This window comes from Gossypium hirsutum, chromosome D05, assembly GCF_007990345.1.
Source record: "Gossypium hirsutum isolate 1008001.06 chromosome D05, Gossypium_hirsutum_v2.1, whole genome shotgun sequence".
Classification (NCBI taxonomy): Eukaryota; Viridiplantae; Streptophyta; class Magnoliopsida; order Malvales; family Malvaceae; genus Gossypium; species Gossypium hirsutum.
The window spans coordinates 56,524,356-56,541,086 of NC_053441.1; the positions used below are offsets into that span (position 1 = coordinate 56,524,356).

Below are 16,731 nucleotides of genomic sequence, written 5' to 3' on the forward strand. Positions count from 1 at the left end.
AAGAATTACCAAAACAGTTTGAGGAGAAATGGAAATGGATTGAAGAGAAGTTTAAGGCAATAGAAAACATTAAAAGTTATCGTGGAATAAATGCAAAAGATCTGAGTCTGGTCTCGGATTTAGTGCTCCCATATAAGTTCAATGTGCTAGAATTTGAGAAGTATAGTGGGACCAGTTGCCCTGAAGCCCATATTACAATGTTCTATAGAAGAATGACTGGGTACATTAACAATGATCAGCTATTAATATATTTTTTTCAGGATAGCCTCATTGGGGCAGCGTCTAAATGGTATAACTAGTTGAGCCGAACCAAAATCAGCACTTCGAGGGATTTGGCGCAGGCTTTTATAAGACAGTACAATCATGTATCAGAAATAATGCCTGATAGAATCACTTTGCAGAACTTGGAAAGAAATCAAATGAAAGTTTTAGACAGTATGCACAGAGGTGGAGAGAGATTGCAGTTCAAGTTCAGCCACCACTTTTGGAAAAGGAAATGACGATGCTTTTCATCAACACATTGAAGGCGCCGTTTATCACGCACATGTTAAGAAGTGCCTCAAAGAGTTTCTCGGATATAATCATGAATGGCGAAATGATTGAACATGCTATTAAAAGTGGAAAAATAGATGGTGGGGAGAATAATCGAAGGTCAGCTCCAAAGAAAAGAGAAGGTGAAGTAAACAATGTGAACGTATACAGTAAATCAATTACAGTGAATCAACCAAGGAAGATGGTTGCTAATCAACAAGGCTCATCGAAACAATAGTCGGGAATGAGGCAAAATACTGAGAAGCCCCAATTCACTCCCATTCCAATGACATATAAAGAGCTGTATCAGAATTTATTTAATGTGCATGTTGTTGCTCCTCGTTACTTGAATCCTCTACAACCCAGTATCCAAATGGTATGACACGAACACACAATGTGACTATCATGCGGGAATTTTAGGGCACTCAATAGAAAATTGTACTGCTTTCAAGAAGGTAGTAGTAGGACTTATTAAATTGGGTGTTGTCAAATTTGATGACTCACCCAGCACAGAAGGTCCATTGCCCAATCATGATGATAAGGGAGTGAATATGTTGAGCGAAGGTACGGGGGAAGAAGTCAAGACTGACATTGCTGAAGTAAAAACTCCATTGAAATGGGTCTGGAAAGAGATGGCAAAAAGAGGGTTAGTTATTTCAGGTTTTGAGGAAGGGTATGAGATGGGAAATTATTGTGAATTCCACCATAAAACAGCGCACGAAATCCAAGAATGTGAATGATTCAGGGCTTTGGTTCAAAGCATGATGGATAACAAGGAGATAAGGTTCTATGAAGTTGTAGAAGAAATGAGGAGCATATGCTCGACAGAGTCGGGAACAGGGACTCCGAAAATAAATCATCCTGTGGCCATTATCTCACACCCTAAGAGTAATGAGGCTAGGGTTTAGGTAACATCAAAAATTGTAATTACGACACTCTCAAGTTTCACATATAAGGATAACAAAATGGTCCCGTAGAGTTACGAATGCAATGTGACAATCCCAGGAAAAGAAGTTGAGGGCAATATGGTAAAATAATATCAGGAAAGGGGTTCTTATACACGTAATGGGAAGCGTTATGACACTCAAGCAGAATTTCCAAGAGAAAAGACTCCGATGGTAGAACAGAGGAAAGGGAAGGCGGTGAAATCTTAGCCATTGGTTAATGAACCAATAAAAGAAGAAGAAGCAAAGGAATTCTTGAAGTTCTTGAAACATAGCGAATACAGTTTCGTGGATCAACTGCATAAACAACCAGCCCATATTTCAATATTAGCTTTGCTCTTAAGCTCAGAAGTACATCGAAATGCACTGATGAAGGTACTAAATGAAACATATGTGGCCAATGACATTTCAGTGAATAAGTTGGATCAGTTGATCAATAATATAAATGTTGAAAATTTTATTTTCTTCAATGATGATGAAATACTGTCTGGATGTAAGGGTTCTACTAAAGCTCTACACATTACTACCCGATGTCGGGGGGACACATTACCGGGGGTTTTGATCGATAATGGATCCGCACTGAACGTATTGCCTTTGTCCACTCTTAATCGACTACCGGTAGATAGTTCACATATGAAAGCCTGCCAGAATATAGTAAGGGCATTTGATGGAATGAAAAGAGGGGTTATAAGAAGAATTGAAATACCATTAAGGATTGACCCAACTACTTATGAGGTGGAATTTCTGGTAATGGATATTAAGCCTTCCTACAACTATTTATTGGGAAGACCATGGATACATTCTACAGGGGTAGTAACTTCATCATTACATCAGAAGGTGAAGCTAATATCAGAGGGTCGATTGGTAACAATAAGTACGGAGGAGGATATCATTCCGATGGTAACGGGTGATACACCTTATGTAGAGACCAATGAAGAGGCAGTGGAATGTTCTTTCCGGTCTTTGGAATTTATGAACGCAACGTTTATCATTGAAGGAAATAGAATTCTGGTACCAAAGATATCCAAGACTACCGAGATGGGTCTACAGCTGATAGTAGGAAGAGGAGCTTCGCTAGGGAAAGGATTGGGAAAATACCTTTATGAAAGGATTGAAGCACCCATGTTGAAGGAAAAGTTTGATCGCTTTGGCCTGGGTTACAAGCCAGATATGAAACAAAAGAAGAAAGAAGCAGAGAAAAGACAGGAGAGAAGAAAGGAACGTTTGAGCGGAGAGGAAGTCAAGTGGGAGCCTTTGACCTTTCCCCACAAATCTAAATCCTTTATGTCGGGTGGGTTTATTTACCCTGAGCAAGGGGTGCCCAGAAGGGAAAACATTGAAGAAATGTTGGAAAATGTTCACATCAATGCTATAGAGATAATGGAAAGAAGGATCTTGCTAGAGATTTGCGCTTACGAACCTGGGAATGAGCTAAACAATTGGACTGCAGAAGAAATACCTATAGTCTTTAGAGCTTATTCAGAGTAATGTTCAAAACATTATTGTTGTTTTTAGCCTAAGAATGATAAGAAATCCTTTGTGAAATAGGCTTAAGTCTGAATATCTTTATCCTAATAAAATACATCTTTGCATTCATTTCAAGTAATTATTCTTTTATTCATTTCAAGTAATTATTCTTTTATTCTTTCCAGGCAAGTAAATATTTTCCATTTGATTGATTGTCTTCCAAATGATTTTTTCATTATATTTATAACCTGTTTGTACAAATAATTATTTATAAATTTATATATATTTTTTATATTCTTTGGTGTATCCCCATAGGTCCTCAGATATCAATGACATGAGTGATGTTGTTTCAAACGCGGAGTCTCTTTTTGAGCAAGACATGTGTTTGGAAGGATCTCATGACTTTGAAAATGATGAAGACTGTGGTGTATCTCTGGACTTGTTGAGAATGATGGAACAAGAGGATAAACAAATCCTACCTCATAAGGAATCATTAGAAATTGTGAGCCTAGAGGAAGGAAAAGAGGTGAAAATCGGAACTGATATCACCGCAAAGACAAAACATGACCTCATCGAGTTACTCCGAGAGTTCAAAGATGTTTTCGTATGGTCATACCAGGATATGCCAGGGCTAAATACTAGCATTGTGGTACATCGTTTACCTATAAAAGAAGATTGTAAACTAGTTCAACAGAAGCTCGGAAGAATGAGACTTGGTATTGTGTTGAAAATAAAAGAGGAGGTCAAAAAGCAGTTCGGTGCTGGATTTTTACAAGAGGTCAAGTATTCAGAATGGGTAGCAAACATCGTCCCTGTTCCCAAAAAGGATGGAAAGGTACGGATGTGCGTGGATTATAGGGACTTGAACAAGGCTAGTCCAAAAGACAATTTTCCGTTGCCACACATTGATACTTTGGTAGATAACACAGTTGGATACTCATTATTTTCTTTCATGGACGGCTTTTCTGGATACAATCAAATAAAGATGCATCCTGAAGATATGGGGAAAACCACATTCATCACCCTATGAGGAACATTTTGTTACAAAGTAATGCCCTTTGGATTGAAGAATGTAGGAGCAACGTATCAAAGGGCAATGGTCACCCTATTTCATGACATGATGCATAAAGAAATTGAGATCTATGTTGATGATATGATTGTAAAATCTAGAACTGAAGAAGATTATCTCCGAGTCTTAAGGAAATTATTCTTAAGATTGAGAAAATTTTAGCTTAAGCTCAACCCAGCAAAATGCATATTTGGACTTCATAGTCAGTAGGAAGGAGATTGAGATTGACCCGGATAAATTTAAAGCAATACGAGATCTGCCTCCTCCAAGCACTCAAAAAGAGGTCCGAGTTTTCTTAGGAAGGTTGAACTACATTGCTCAGTTCATTTCACAATTGACTGAGAAATGCGATCCAGTATTTCGTCTTCTGAAGAAACATAATCAGGGAGAATGGCATGAGGAATGTCAGAAAGCTTTTGACAAGATAAAACAATACTTGGCTAATGCTCCAATACTATCACCGCCTAGTCCAGATAGGCCACTGATATTGTATCTAATGGTGTTTGACAATTCCATAGGATGCGTCTTGGGCCAACATAACGAAACAGGAAAGAAAGAAAGAGCAATATACTATCTTAGCAAGAAATTCACTGATTGTGAAATGAGGAGCTTGTCCATTGAAAAGTTGTGTTGTGCTTTAATTTGGACAACTCGAAGACTAAGGCAATACATGTTGTATCATACGACTTGGCTGATTTCAAAGTTGGATCCTTTAAAGTACATGAAGGAATCAACTGCTTTAAATGGGAGAATGGCTAGATGGCAAATTCTGCTCTCTGAATTTGACATAATATATGTAAGTCAGAAGGCTATAAAAGGAAGTGCAATAGCTGATTTTCTAGCCAGCAGAGCCTTGGAAGACTATGGGTCTTTGAACTTCGATTTTCCAAATGAAGACTTAATGTATGAGGCAAACACTAAAGAAAACCCTCGAATAGACCACATATGGAAGTTAAATTTCGATGGAGCTTCAAATGCTATAGGTAATGGAATTGGGGCAGTCTTGGTATCCCCAAGTGGAGATCATTATCTTGTCGCTAGCAAATTGGACTTTGATTGCACAAATAATATGGCAGAATATGAAGCATGTATTATGGGTATTCGTGCGGTCATTGAACGTAAAATCAAAGTGCTAAAAGTGTATGGAGATTCCGCATTGGTGATATACCAACTCAAAGGAGAATAGGAAACTAGAGACCCTAAGTTGATCAGTTATAAAGAGCTGGTTCTTGAATTGATTGACGAGTTTGATGACATCACTTTCTGTTATCTCCCACGAGATGAAAACCAGATGGCTGGTGCACTGGCTACTCTAGCCTCGATGATTAAGGTGAACAAGTTAGAAATCATGAAGCCTATTCAGATGAGCATATATGAAGTTTCGGCTCATTGCTACAATATTGAAGAGGAGGGAAAAGATGATCACCCTTGGTATCAGAGTATACTACAGTATGTGAAGAATCGAAAATATCCTGATCAAGCAACAGAAAATGACAAGAGAACACTGAGAAGAATAGCCATTGAATATGTCTTAGATGGGAAAGTGTTGTACAAAAGAGGGAAAGATCAAGTACTGTTAAGATGTGTAGATGCCGTGGAGGCTAGAAAGATCCTGGAAGAAGTCCATGAGGGCATTTGCGGAACCCATGCAAATGGTTTTACAATGGCCAGACAGATCATGAGATTTGGATACTATTGGTCTACTATGGAAGGGGATTGCATTAGCTATGCAAAGAAGTGTCATAAATGTCAAATTCATGGAGATAAGATACATGTACCTCCCTCACCTCTGCACGTTATGACTGCTCCGTAGCCGTTCTCCATGTGGGGCATGGATGTATTGGGCCAATATCACCAAAGTCTTCGAATGTGCATCGTTTCATCTTTGTGGTCATTGATTACTTTACCAAATGGGTGGAATCTGTTTCATATACAAATGTCACGAAATCGGCGGTTAGTAAATTCTTGAAAAAGGAGATCATTTGTCGATATGGAATGCCTGAAAGAATCATATCCGATAATGCGTTGAATTTGAATAATAACACAATAGCGAAGGTTTGTAGTCAGTTCAAGATCAGTTACCATAACTCGTCGCCATATCGCCCAAAAATGAATGGTGCAGTGGAGGCGACCAATAAGGACATTAAGAGAATTGTGGGGAAAATGACTGAATCCTACAAAGATTGGCATGAAAAGCTATCATTTGCTCTCTTAGCTTACCGTACATCTGTTAAGAGCTCTATTGGAGTAACACCCTTTTCTCTAGTTTATGGGATGGAAGCCGTTTTATCCATTGAAGTGGAGATTCCTTCTCTTCGGGTATTAGCTGAATTGAAATTGGATGAAGTAGAATGAGTTCAGTCTCGATACGACTAGTTGAACTTAATCGAAGGGAAAGGGTTAAAAGCCATCCAACATGGTTATATGTATCAAAAACGGATGATGCCAGCCTATAACAAAAAGGTTCGTCCTAAAGAATTCCACGAAGGGGACCTGAGGTTGAAGAAAATTCTTCCTATACAAAAAGACTTTAGAGGAAAATGGATGCCAAATTGGGAGGGTCCTTATATCGTTAAAAAGGCCTTTTCTGGTGGAGCTTTGATTCTAAGTGAGATGGATGGAAAAAACTTGCCAAATCCTATAAACTCAGACTCAGTCAAGAAATACTTCACTTGAAGGGAAGGGATCAAAGTGAAAACCCGCAAAGGGCGCTTTGATTCTTAAAAAAATGATGAAAAATGAAAAAAGTAAAAATGGAGAGGCTAAGGAGAAAACCCGCAAAGGGCACCTTAGGCCAAAGGGGATTTGAGTTGAAAACCTGAAAAGGGCTGCTCAAATATTGATCAGAATAGGGCATGAAGCGATCAGAGCAACTCGAATTTTGGCATGTGGTAATCTTGTTATACCTGAATCAATATGGAGGGGTAGGTGACATCTTGGGGCATTGACAAAGCACTGTAGATCTCCTAAACACATGTCAAACTCAAAATGGTCTTCAGAAAGTTTGTTCAGAGAAGTTCAAGCTGTGATAGCAGGGGCACCCAATTCTCCTATTATTTATATTGAATTTGTTGTTCTTGGAATACTTTTTTTCTTTTCCAAGATATACATTCCCAATCAATTCCTTTATCATCCTTCTTTACTATTTGTGATAATTTATTCATTTTGAGCTATGCCCAGAACCAACTTTATTCTTATCCATTGTTATGACCATTTTTACAAGCATGTTGCATTAGAATAATGATTAATGGACTAATAAAACTTTCACAAAGGAAGTTTTGCATATTACTCTGAAAAGTTTCTAATTAATATAGGAACTTGAAATAGGACTATTGTTTAGAACACACCAAGTTTAAAGGTTGGAAATTTGAGAAGAGAGTCTTCATTTGCACATAAGTCTTTGGTACGACACCCTGGGAATGGTGTAGGGAACCAAAACAATTTTAGATCATATATCCTTGATTTGTGATAAGAGAGGATTGTGATAAAAACCACATATATTTCTACCCTCGGGTTACAGTGGGAGAATGATGGTACAATTTTTGTGCCCCAATAGATTAAACTTTGAGATTTACAGTGGGGGGCAACCTGGCTAGATATTTCTTCAGAAAAGCCGGTTAAGCAAGAAGGCATTGTAAGCACATCAGTGTTAAAGCCTTAATAAACTTTGAGTAATGACGAAGCGGAATCATTCTTGGAAAAATAAAATTCTGCATTCATGCAAACACCATTCACATATGTCTAGTTAGGAGCATTTGATTCATTTTGATCATGTCATCCTAATCATTAGGCATAATTAGGTTCATTATATAGGTCGTGTTCCCCAGAGAACAGATCAGTGAAGAATTACAGATCTTATCTCCCTGAGATTACAGTGGAGCAGATTGAAGCCAGTAATCCTATTTCCCTGAGATTACAATGGAACAGATTAAAATAAAGGATCTTATCTCTCTGAAGTTACAGTAGAGCAGATCGCATCAGGTCTTTTCTCCCTAAGATTACAGTGGAATAGACCGAAGAATTATAGTTCTTATCTCCCTGAGATTACAGCAAAGCATATTGAAGCCAGTAATCCTATTTCCCTGAGATTATAGTGGAACGGATTAAAATAAAGGATCTTATCTCTCTGAAGTTACAGTAGAGTAGATCGCATCAGGTCTTATCTCCCTGAGATTATAGTGGAATAGACCGAAGAATTAAGATCCTGTCTCCCTAAGCAGTAGCAGAGCAGATCGAAGACGGCGAATCTTGTCTTTAAAAGTAAGGGAGCAGATTTAAGCCGCGAGTCCTATCTCCCTGACCAGCAGTGGAATAGGTTGAAGATCGCAAGTCCTATCTCCCTGACCAACAGTGGAATAGGTTGAAGATTACAAGTCCTAACCCGCAGTGGGATAGGTGGAAGATTAGTTTCTATGCCTCTGAAGATGCAACAGGTTGGAATGAGGCTACTTGAAGAAGAAGAGCACCAAGGTCCAGCACGACCGGACAAAATTGGCCTTTTTAAGTTTTTGCTTCATTCCCGTTACACGACAATAACCAAAGAGGGGCAGCTTAAGGCCCAATATTTGTCCGGCCCGTGCACAAATAAATACCAAATTAAATACGAGTCCAAATACATAGGCCCAACATGGCCCAACTCGTTTTAACCTAGACCAGCCCCAAATTACCAGCCCGATAGCCCCAAAAAAATCAGCAGAAAACCCTAGCAACAACGAGCTTTCAGTACCATAGCCACCAGGGCCTTCCCTCGCGCGTGCGCTATCGCCACGTGCCATGCCTCCACGTCCATTGCTCCGTACGGCCGTACCTACACACAAGCAAACAAGAAAAGACGAATAGAAAACAGTAACAAACAAAAAATGAGCAAAACGTATTTCTTTTGTAATGGTTTTTCATTTTCCTGGCTATATAGAAGCCAAAAAGGCATTGTAAACGTTTATAGACACACGCATATTGAATACAAAGGAAGATACTCAGAAAAAAAAGTTCGAAAGGTGATGGGTTTTTCGATTTTTCTCGTTTGATTTTTTTCTTTTTCTCTATTTTTGCATGGGTCTTCTTCTTCTTCTTCTTTTTTTTGTAAAAAAGTAAATAAAAGAAAGGAGTCTAGAGTTGGTACCTGGGTTGGTGCGTCTTCGAGGCCCTCCTCTGTTCAGATCGGAGTGAAGTTGGGGGGGAGTTTTCGAATGTGAAGCGGTGCAAAAAGGGTGGCTTTGGGGGCTGATGCTTAGGCTGGTGTAGGGTTCTGATTTGAGGGTTAAGAGGGGAGTTATATAGTGCATAAAATGGCACCGTTTAGGGCCCGTTTCAGTGGCCTTAAAATAGTGCCGTATTAACCATCCAACTTCAATAACCGGCGCGGTGACCCGACCCAAGGAGGATCCGTGCATTTTTGTTGTATGGTCTATTTACGCCTTTGATCCCTCCTTTTTACTCCACCTTTTTTATTTCATTTTTGTTTTTTTTTGTAAATTTCTCGCATGAATTTTGAAATTGTTTCAATTCAGTCACGCATAAAATGCTGCGTTTTGGAAGTAAGGGAATATTTCCCATTCGGCCCCCGTATAATTCGCGCGTTGCGATATAGTCCCCCACTTTGTTTTAATTATGTTAATTTCTTGTTAATTTAGATCTAATTGCGATTTAACCCCTTTTTTTACATTTGTTTTTTTATTAATTTATTAATTATTTTGTTACTATTAGTAGTATATACATATGTTATTTATATTATTATTATTTTTCTCATATATTATTTATCTAAATTAATATATGTATATATCTTTATGTATTTTGATATAATACTTATTTTTAAATTTATTGGGACACTATTATTTTATGAAATATTTGTTTTTTAATTGTATTTTTTATTTATTTCAAATTTTCAGTTATATATTATTTATTTTGAATTTATATAATTTCCTTTCTTTCATTTTTTTAGTTATTTCAAATTTGTACATTGGGTAGGTGTTTGTATTAATTCGTTTGTTTCTTAGTATTTTATTATTATTAGCTTTTAAATATTAATGTTGATATTTATGTGTGATGTGAGATTATCGCCTTTATGTGTTTGGCATTGTTTGTTGGTATTTATGGATTATTTGTATTCATTAACATATATTGTGGTTTATTCAAAAGATTACAAATGTCAAAGTTATTTCATACAAAAGTTTTCAAAAATAATGCAATACTCGACATTTAGGATCTTCGAAAGGATTGAGCCCTACCGTATTGGGTTCCAATTCTCCTCGTTGAATCTAAATAATCGAGGATATGCTTTAATCAAAATGTAAATAAAAACTCATCCTCGGGAATTCGATGCATCGTGTCCTAATGTATTGGATGTGCCATGTCGTTTTCTCGAAATGAAGATTTAAAAAAATAATAAGGGCTATATTTAATGTTAGGAATTTTGAGAAATTGTGCCTTAATGTATTGGGTTTCAATTTTTCATCTGACTTAAAGCAATTGAATATCCGTTTTTAACTTCACTGCAAGAGTTTTGAAAATCAAAAGACAAGCTTATTCTCGAGAACTAAAAATGTCGTGTCCTAATGTATTGGGCATGACATTTTATTACTCTGAGATGAGAAGGTCTTTAGCATTCGCCTCAATTTATCCAAGCATCTTTTATAAAATTAACATTAATAAAAAAATGAAGGATCGTAGTTTAAAATCTTTTCAAATTCTTGACACTAAAACATTAAACAATCAATTCGGTGCCAATTTTGGGCGTTACAAGGGTGCCAACCCTTCCTTGTGCGTAACTGACTCCCGAACCTATTTTCTCAAAATTCGTAGACCTAAAATCATTTTCAAGGTGATCCGATCATACCTCTTTAAAAGATCAGTGGCGACTCCAATTTTCATTTTTAAAGTCGACAACTAAATTTTTTTTGTTTTTCAAAAAAAAGGGTGGTTTTGACACGGGCACAACTCAAGGTATCAAAGATAGTTTTGAGGAATCCACCAGTTTGTCAAGAGAAATTGACAAATACATGGACGTATGCTCCTATATGCAAAGTGTGCAAGGTGGTCCTTTTGGTACCAATGTTGGTGAGAGTAGCGCAAGGAGTAGGAAAAAGTAGACGACTGTTGTAGGAGCTGCTAATATCATTTTAAGCAATGAAGACGAGGGTTTCCTAATGGAAGAACTTTGGTGAAAAAAAAAGGGGGGATCACCCTGAAACATTTTGTACTGATGTTCTTGTTACCATAGCTCCTGATGTGAGTTCATACCCCATAATCTCTCCTGTTAACTTCCCACCATCTCCAAGACTAGTCAATGATGATACATTTGGATTCATTGTGAATCATAGCCCTCTACTGGTTCTCTGAAGTTCAGTACTCCTAGTGTTAAAACGGGGACTTTATTTCCATGGTGCGAGCGTCTTAATGTAAATAAGTTTCTTTTCAGCCCTATTGAAGTGAAGAGACAATAGGATAATCTCATGCCTGATGAAACCAAGTAGCTTTTCTGCCCAATCGTGTCATCTATTGATATGAGGAAGCCTTCACTGAAAGAGGTAGCAATTTCCTTACAAGTGATGTTGAATGAAGCTTGTATGTCTAGCATAGGACTCGTTAAAGGTATTAACAAGGAAGAAGTTAAAAGGAGAGAAAATGAAAATATCTATCAATCCACTATGGGAGCAATAAAGTAGGCATGCAGACATTTTATGAACTTGGTTGAAGAAAATAGAATGTTGTAGGCAAAGAATAAGAGTATACAAGAACGTCTTACTGTTGCTGAAAAAGACGTTGAGAAGCTACATGGGGTAATCATAGGTGAGCGAGCTGATAAGGTTGTGTTGGAAACTAGTTTAAAGAAAATGGATGAAGAACATAAGGTTGCAACGGCTAATTTAGTGAATGGCCATGAAGAAACTTTGGAGAAATACAAAAAATAAAGTATGCAAATCTTGTAGGAGTATTTGCCTGATTTAAAGGCTAACTTTTTGTTACATGCTCAAGTAGTTGGTGGCCCTTTTAATGTGCGAAGAGTAAATTTTGATGCTCTAAGCGATTTAACTAGTGTTCAACTGGACTTCCATATCCATTTCCCCTCTAGAACAACATGGGAGGAATTTAAAACAAGATGGAAGAGCATAACTAGTTTTTAGCTCCCTAGAGATCCTGCTGAGGCAAGCTCTGCTCTTGAGAATTCTATTGATACCAATGTTGCTCCTATGAATGAAGGTCAAGGTGATGGCTATGAAGGGAATGATGAACAGGAAGTTGAAGCATTAGCTGACCCGTAAAGCTGAATAAGTAATTTATCCTTTGATTGTCTTTACTATACTTGTTTTGAAATTGAAAATGAAAATATCAGTTTAATTTTGACTAATATGGTAATGTATTTGGTTGCCAACTTATTTCAATCCTTCACATAATCAAATTGCTAAGATAAATGGGCTAAGTAATGAAGGTTATGAAAGTAATGAACTATAAGAAAATTATTCATGACTCTAAGTGAAATACTTTGAGGAATCATCCATAATTTTGAACCCAGTAAACTTAGGTTGTAATCTAAAATCATTGAACTTTAACAATGTAGAAGTATATCAGCGAGCTATTTAGGAGTTGCAATATTAAATCAACTGACTCAAATAAACTTAGGTTACGATCTTAAATCAACTAACATTTATAATATCAGCTGTGAATGTATGTAAGAATTGATACATAAAATAACTTTTTATTTGATTGAAAATCATATAAAGTAGAAGATATTTTAGCCATTTGCGTCAAGCTCAAACTTTCTTCTTCCATGCGTGCTCCTCCGGAAGAACACTAGAATAAGAGGTAAAAAATTATTGGTAGCATATTCGATCAAACGGGTGATTTTATCGCCTACTATGGATCCCATACTCCCCCCATAAACTGAAAACCCATAACCCCAATTGCTATAAGAATACTGTTTAGTTGACTCGTGCCTGTTTGAATAGCTTCAGTCAATCCTGTCTTTCTTTGATAAAAATCAGTACGATCTTTATAAAGCTCTTCTTCAGACTAAAATTCAATAATCCAGAGAGATCATGTCTTCCTCCATAGGACCCCAAGTGCCTGGATCAATCGAAAGTTCGATTCTATCTGAACTCTTCATTTTCAAATGATATCTACATTGTTCACAAATATTCATTTTTTAATTAAGCGATTTCTTATAATTTACTCCATAATAATTTTCGCATTCGCATTGAACCTACAAATCCTTGTATAGATCGAGATCATTAGAACTTTCTTTTAGAGTTAAATCTTTACCATTTTCATGAGTTATTATATCGAAATTCTTGCCTTCACTACTATTTTCACCTTCACCGCAAATGTAATTATTAATATAATTATCATTGGAATTGTCACTACCACTTAAAATGGAACTATCAATACAAATTTGAGAACGAAGATAAGTTGTTAGGATTTGTGATCATAAATTAGCTAACTCAAATAAACTTAGGTTATGATCTTAAATCAACTAACCTTTAATATCAGTTGTGAATGTAGGTCAGTGAGCTATTTAGGAGTTACGATCTTAAATAAACTAACTCAAATAAATTTGGGTTACGATCTTCAATCAGCTAACCTTTATAATATTAGCTGTGAACGTAGGTCAGCAAGCTGTTTAGGAGTTGAGATCTTAAATCAACTAACTCAAATAGACTTAGGTTTCAATCTTAAATCAATTAACCTTATAATATTAATTGTGAACATAGGTCAGCGAGCTATTTAGAAGTTGCGATCTTAAATAGCTAAGTCAAATAAACTTAGGTCGCGATCTTAAATCAGCTAACCTTTAAAATATCAACCGTGAACATAGGTCAGTGAGCTATTTAAGAGTTGTGATCTTAAATCAACTAACTCAAATAAACTTAGGTTCCGATATTAAATCAACTAACTCAAATAAACTTAGGTTTCAATCTTAAATTAGCTAACCTATATAACATTAGTTGTGAACATAGGTTAGCAAGTTGTTTAGGAGTTGCGATTTTAAATCAGGTAACTCAAATAAACTTAGGTTGCGATATTAAATCAGCTAACTCAAATTAACTTAGGTTGTGATCTAAAATCAACTAACCTTTATAATATTAGATGTGAACGTAGGTTAGCGAGCTGTTTAGGAGTTGCGATCTTAAATTAACTAACTCAAATAAACTTAGGTATGAACATTTATAATTAATGCTTCTTTATTGAAGAAAAGAAATCTTTCATACATTATATTTCATTATATTTCATTATATTTCTTCAGATGGTGAGCATTCCACATTCGTGGTAGAATAGGACCCTTTATTTTTTCCAATTTGAGACTCCATAACCTATTTTCTTTATTACCTTCTAGGGTCATTCCCAGTTTGAAGGCCTCTTTCCCTGCTGCAAGGCAGGAAGACTATCTTCAGTGTTCCACAAAACAAGATTATTCATCTGAAACTGCTTGTTCTTAACCTTAAATTATAATAGTGAGATACTTGTTGAGTTTGCATGGCATTTCTAACTTCTGTCATATCTCTAATTTCATCGATAAGAGCTAGGCTAAGTTTCATGGCCTTTTGGTTGGCATCTTTAGTAAAATGTATTGTTTTGTGTGATCGTATACCTATTTTAGCAGGAATTATTACCTCTACTCTATAAACAAGTAAGAATGCAAGCTCCCCATTTGTCGTATGAGGCAAGGTTTGCAAGGCCCAAACAATTCTTAGCAGCTCCTCTAACCAAGCACCCTTGGCATCATCAACCTTCTTCTTCAAAGCTGTTAGAATTTTTTATTCATTGCCTCCACTTGACCATTTGTTTGGGGAGTCTTGACCATAGAAAGGATTCGTTTGCTTTCTATAATTATGGTTGAGGCTTCAGCTTCTATCCATTTAGTGACATAATCTGCAACAATCACTATAAAATTCTTTTGTGATGTAGCTATTGGAAATGAACCTAGAATATCAGTTTCCCATTTTGCAAATGGCTAAGGGCTTGACATAATTTGCAAAGGCACTGCTGGTGATCGCTACACTTGAGCATGTCTTTGACAAGAGTCACAAATGCGAACCATATTGTATGCATCCTTTTGCACAGTTGGCTAATAGAATCCTTGTTTGAAAAATTTTTGTGCGAGGAGCCTGTCACCCAAGTGGTCACCACAAATTCCTTCATGAATCTCCCTCATCATATACTCAGCTTCTGATGATGCTAAACATTGTAGCAATGGTTGAGAATACCCATTTTTTTATAGAGTACACCCTCTAAAAGGGTATACATAACAATTGTATAATGAAACAATTTATTTTAATCAACCAAAAATGGAATAGTTTACAACTTAATAGGCATTTGAGATATAAGTAATAACGTCATACCTCGCGGCCTTGCGTTGTAACTTGGCAAGCTCTTTCCTGTCATGGTGGCTTTCTTCGCCTTGTAATGTTTGGATAATAAGGGTCATCCATGTTTCTCTTGGTTCAAATTAAAGATATGTGGCATGCCATAGCTTGGGATGTCTTTGTATTACAATAAATTTTTTCCTCTTTATTCAATAACAACAGATGATGCCAACTTTGATAAAACAACTGCCCAAGTATTACCTTTTCTGGATAGCTGCTTGACTTGCACTTTATCAAACCTTGTGAGTAGTTGAGCTGTTACAGAATGGTATTTTTTTCAAGATTGGTTCCTTCACTTCATAGTTGCCTTTCTCTGCTTTGCGACTAGCTGTGAATCTGTATGTATGATTAGCTCATTTCCCCAAGTTGTCGAGCTAATTGTAATCCTGATATGAGGGCCTCGTACTCCGTAACATTATTAGATGTTTGAAAACCAAAAGAGATTTCATATTGCCACTCATTTTTATCAAGATCAATTAGAAAAACTCCTGCCCCTAACCCTATCTTTATTGTAGAGCCATCAACATAAATTATCCAACTCTTTGACCTATCGGTCAAACTTACATCTCCTCGTGGTGAACTAACTATTATATCTCACGTGATAAATTGAAAAAAAAGGAAATACTAGAATGAAACATGTATTTGTCATAAGTCATCACAAGATGCAATCAACTCAACATGCATTTATAATATGTCATTACATGAGATAATAAACATCTATCAAATGCTATTCCAATAATTATTCATGAATTAATATTTCAAAATATAAGTTACCTATGAGATCAGTTGACTTCTCGAAAGAACATTCCACCATGAAGTCAACTAGAATCTAACCCTTTATCATATTCCTTGGGGCATACTCTACACCAAACTCGGCTAACTCAATTCCCCATTTTGTTATTCTTCTTGAAGTATCAGCTCTGGACAATATATCTTTAATAGGTTGATTCATCATAGAAATAATACGATGAGCTTGAAAGTAGGGATGTAACTTACGAACTACAAAAATTAGAGCAAAAATAAGTTTTTCTATTTTTGAATACCTTTGCTTCCTGTTCTGCAATACCTTGCTAACATAATAAACTGGGAACTAGCGAGCTCTTTCTACCCTAATTAAAACAGCTGCAACTATTTTTCTAAGGTCACCAGGTAAATATACAAAGTATGACTTAAGTTTTTCAAAAGCTATCTGGCACTCCTTAGTCCATGAAAAAGAAGTTCTCAAGGGTTTAAAGAAGGGTAAGTATTGTCTGCCATTCTAAAAATGAATCTATTAAGTGCAACCACCTTTCCTGTTAAACCTTGTATATCCTTAATTGTCTTTGGGGGAGGCATATCCAAAAGGAAACGAATCTTCTCTGAA

At 36.4% G+C, this 16,731-nt stretch overlaps 1 pseudogene; it reads right to left on the reverse strand.

The window, feature by feature from the left end:
- Positions 1-12,660: 12,660 nt before the first annotated feature.
- Positions 12,661-15,387, reverse strand: LOC121217227 (acetyl-coenzyme A carboxylase carboxyl transferase subunit beta, chloroplastic-like; annotated as a pseudogene).
- Between the last annotated feature and the right edge of the window lie 1,344 nt (positions 15,388-16,731).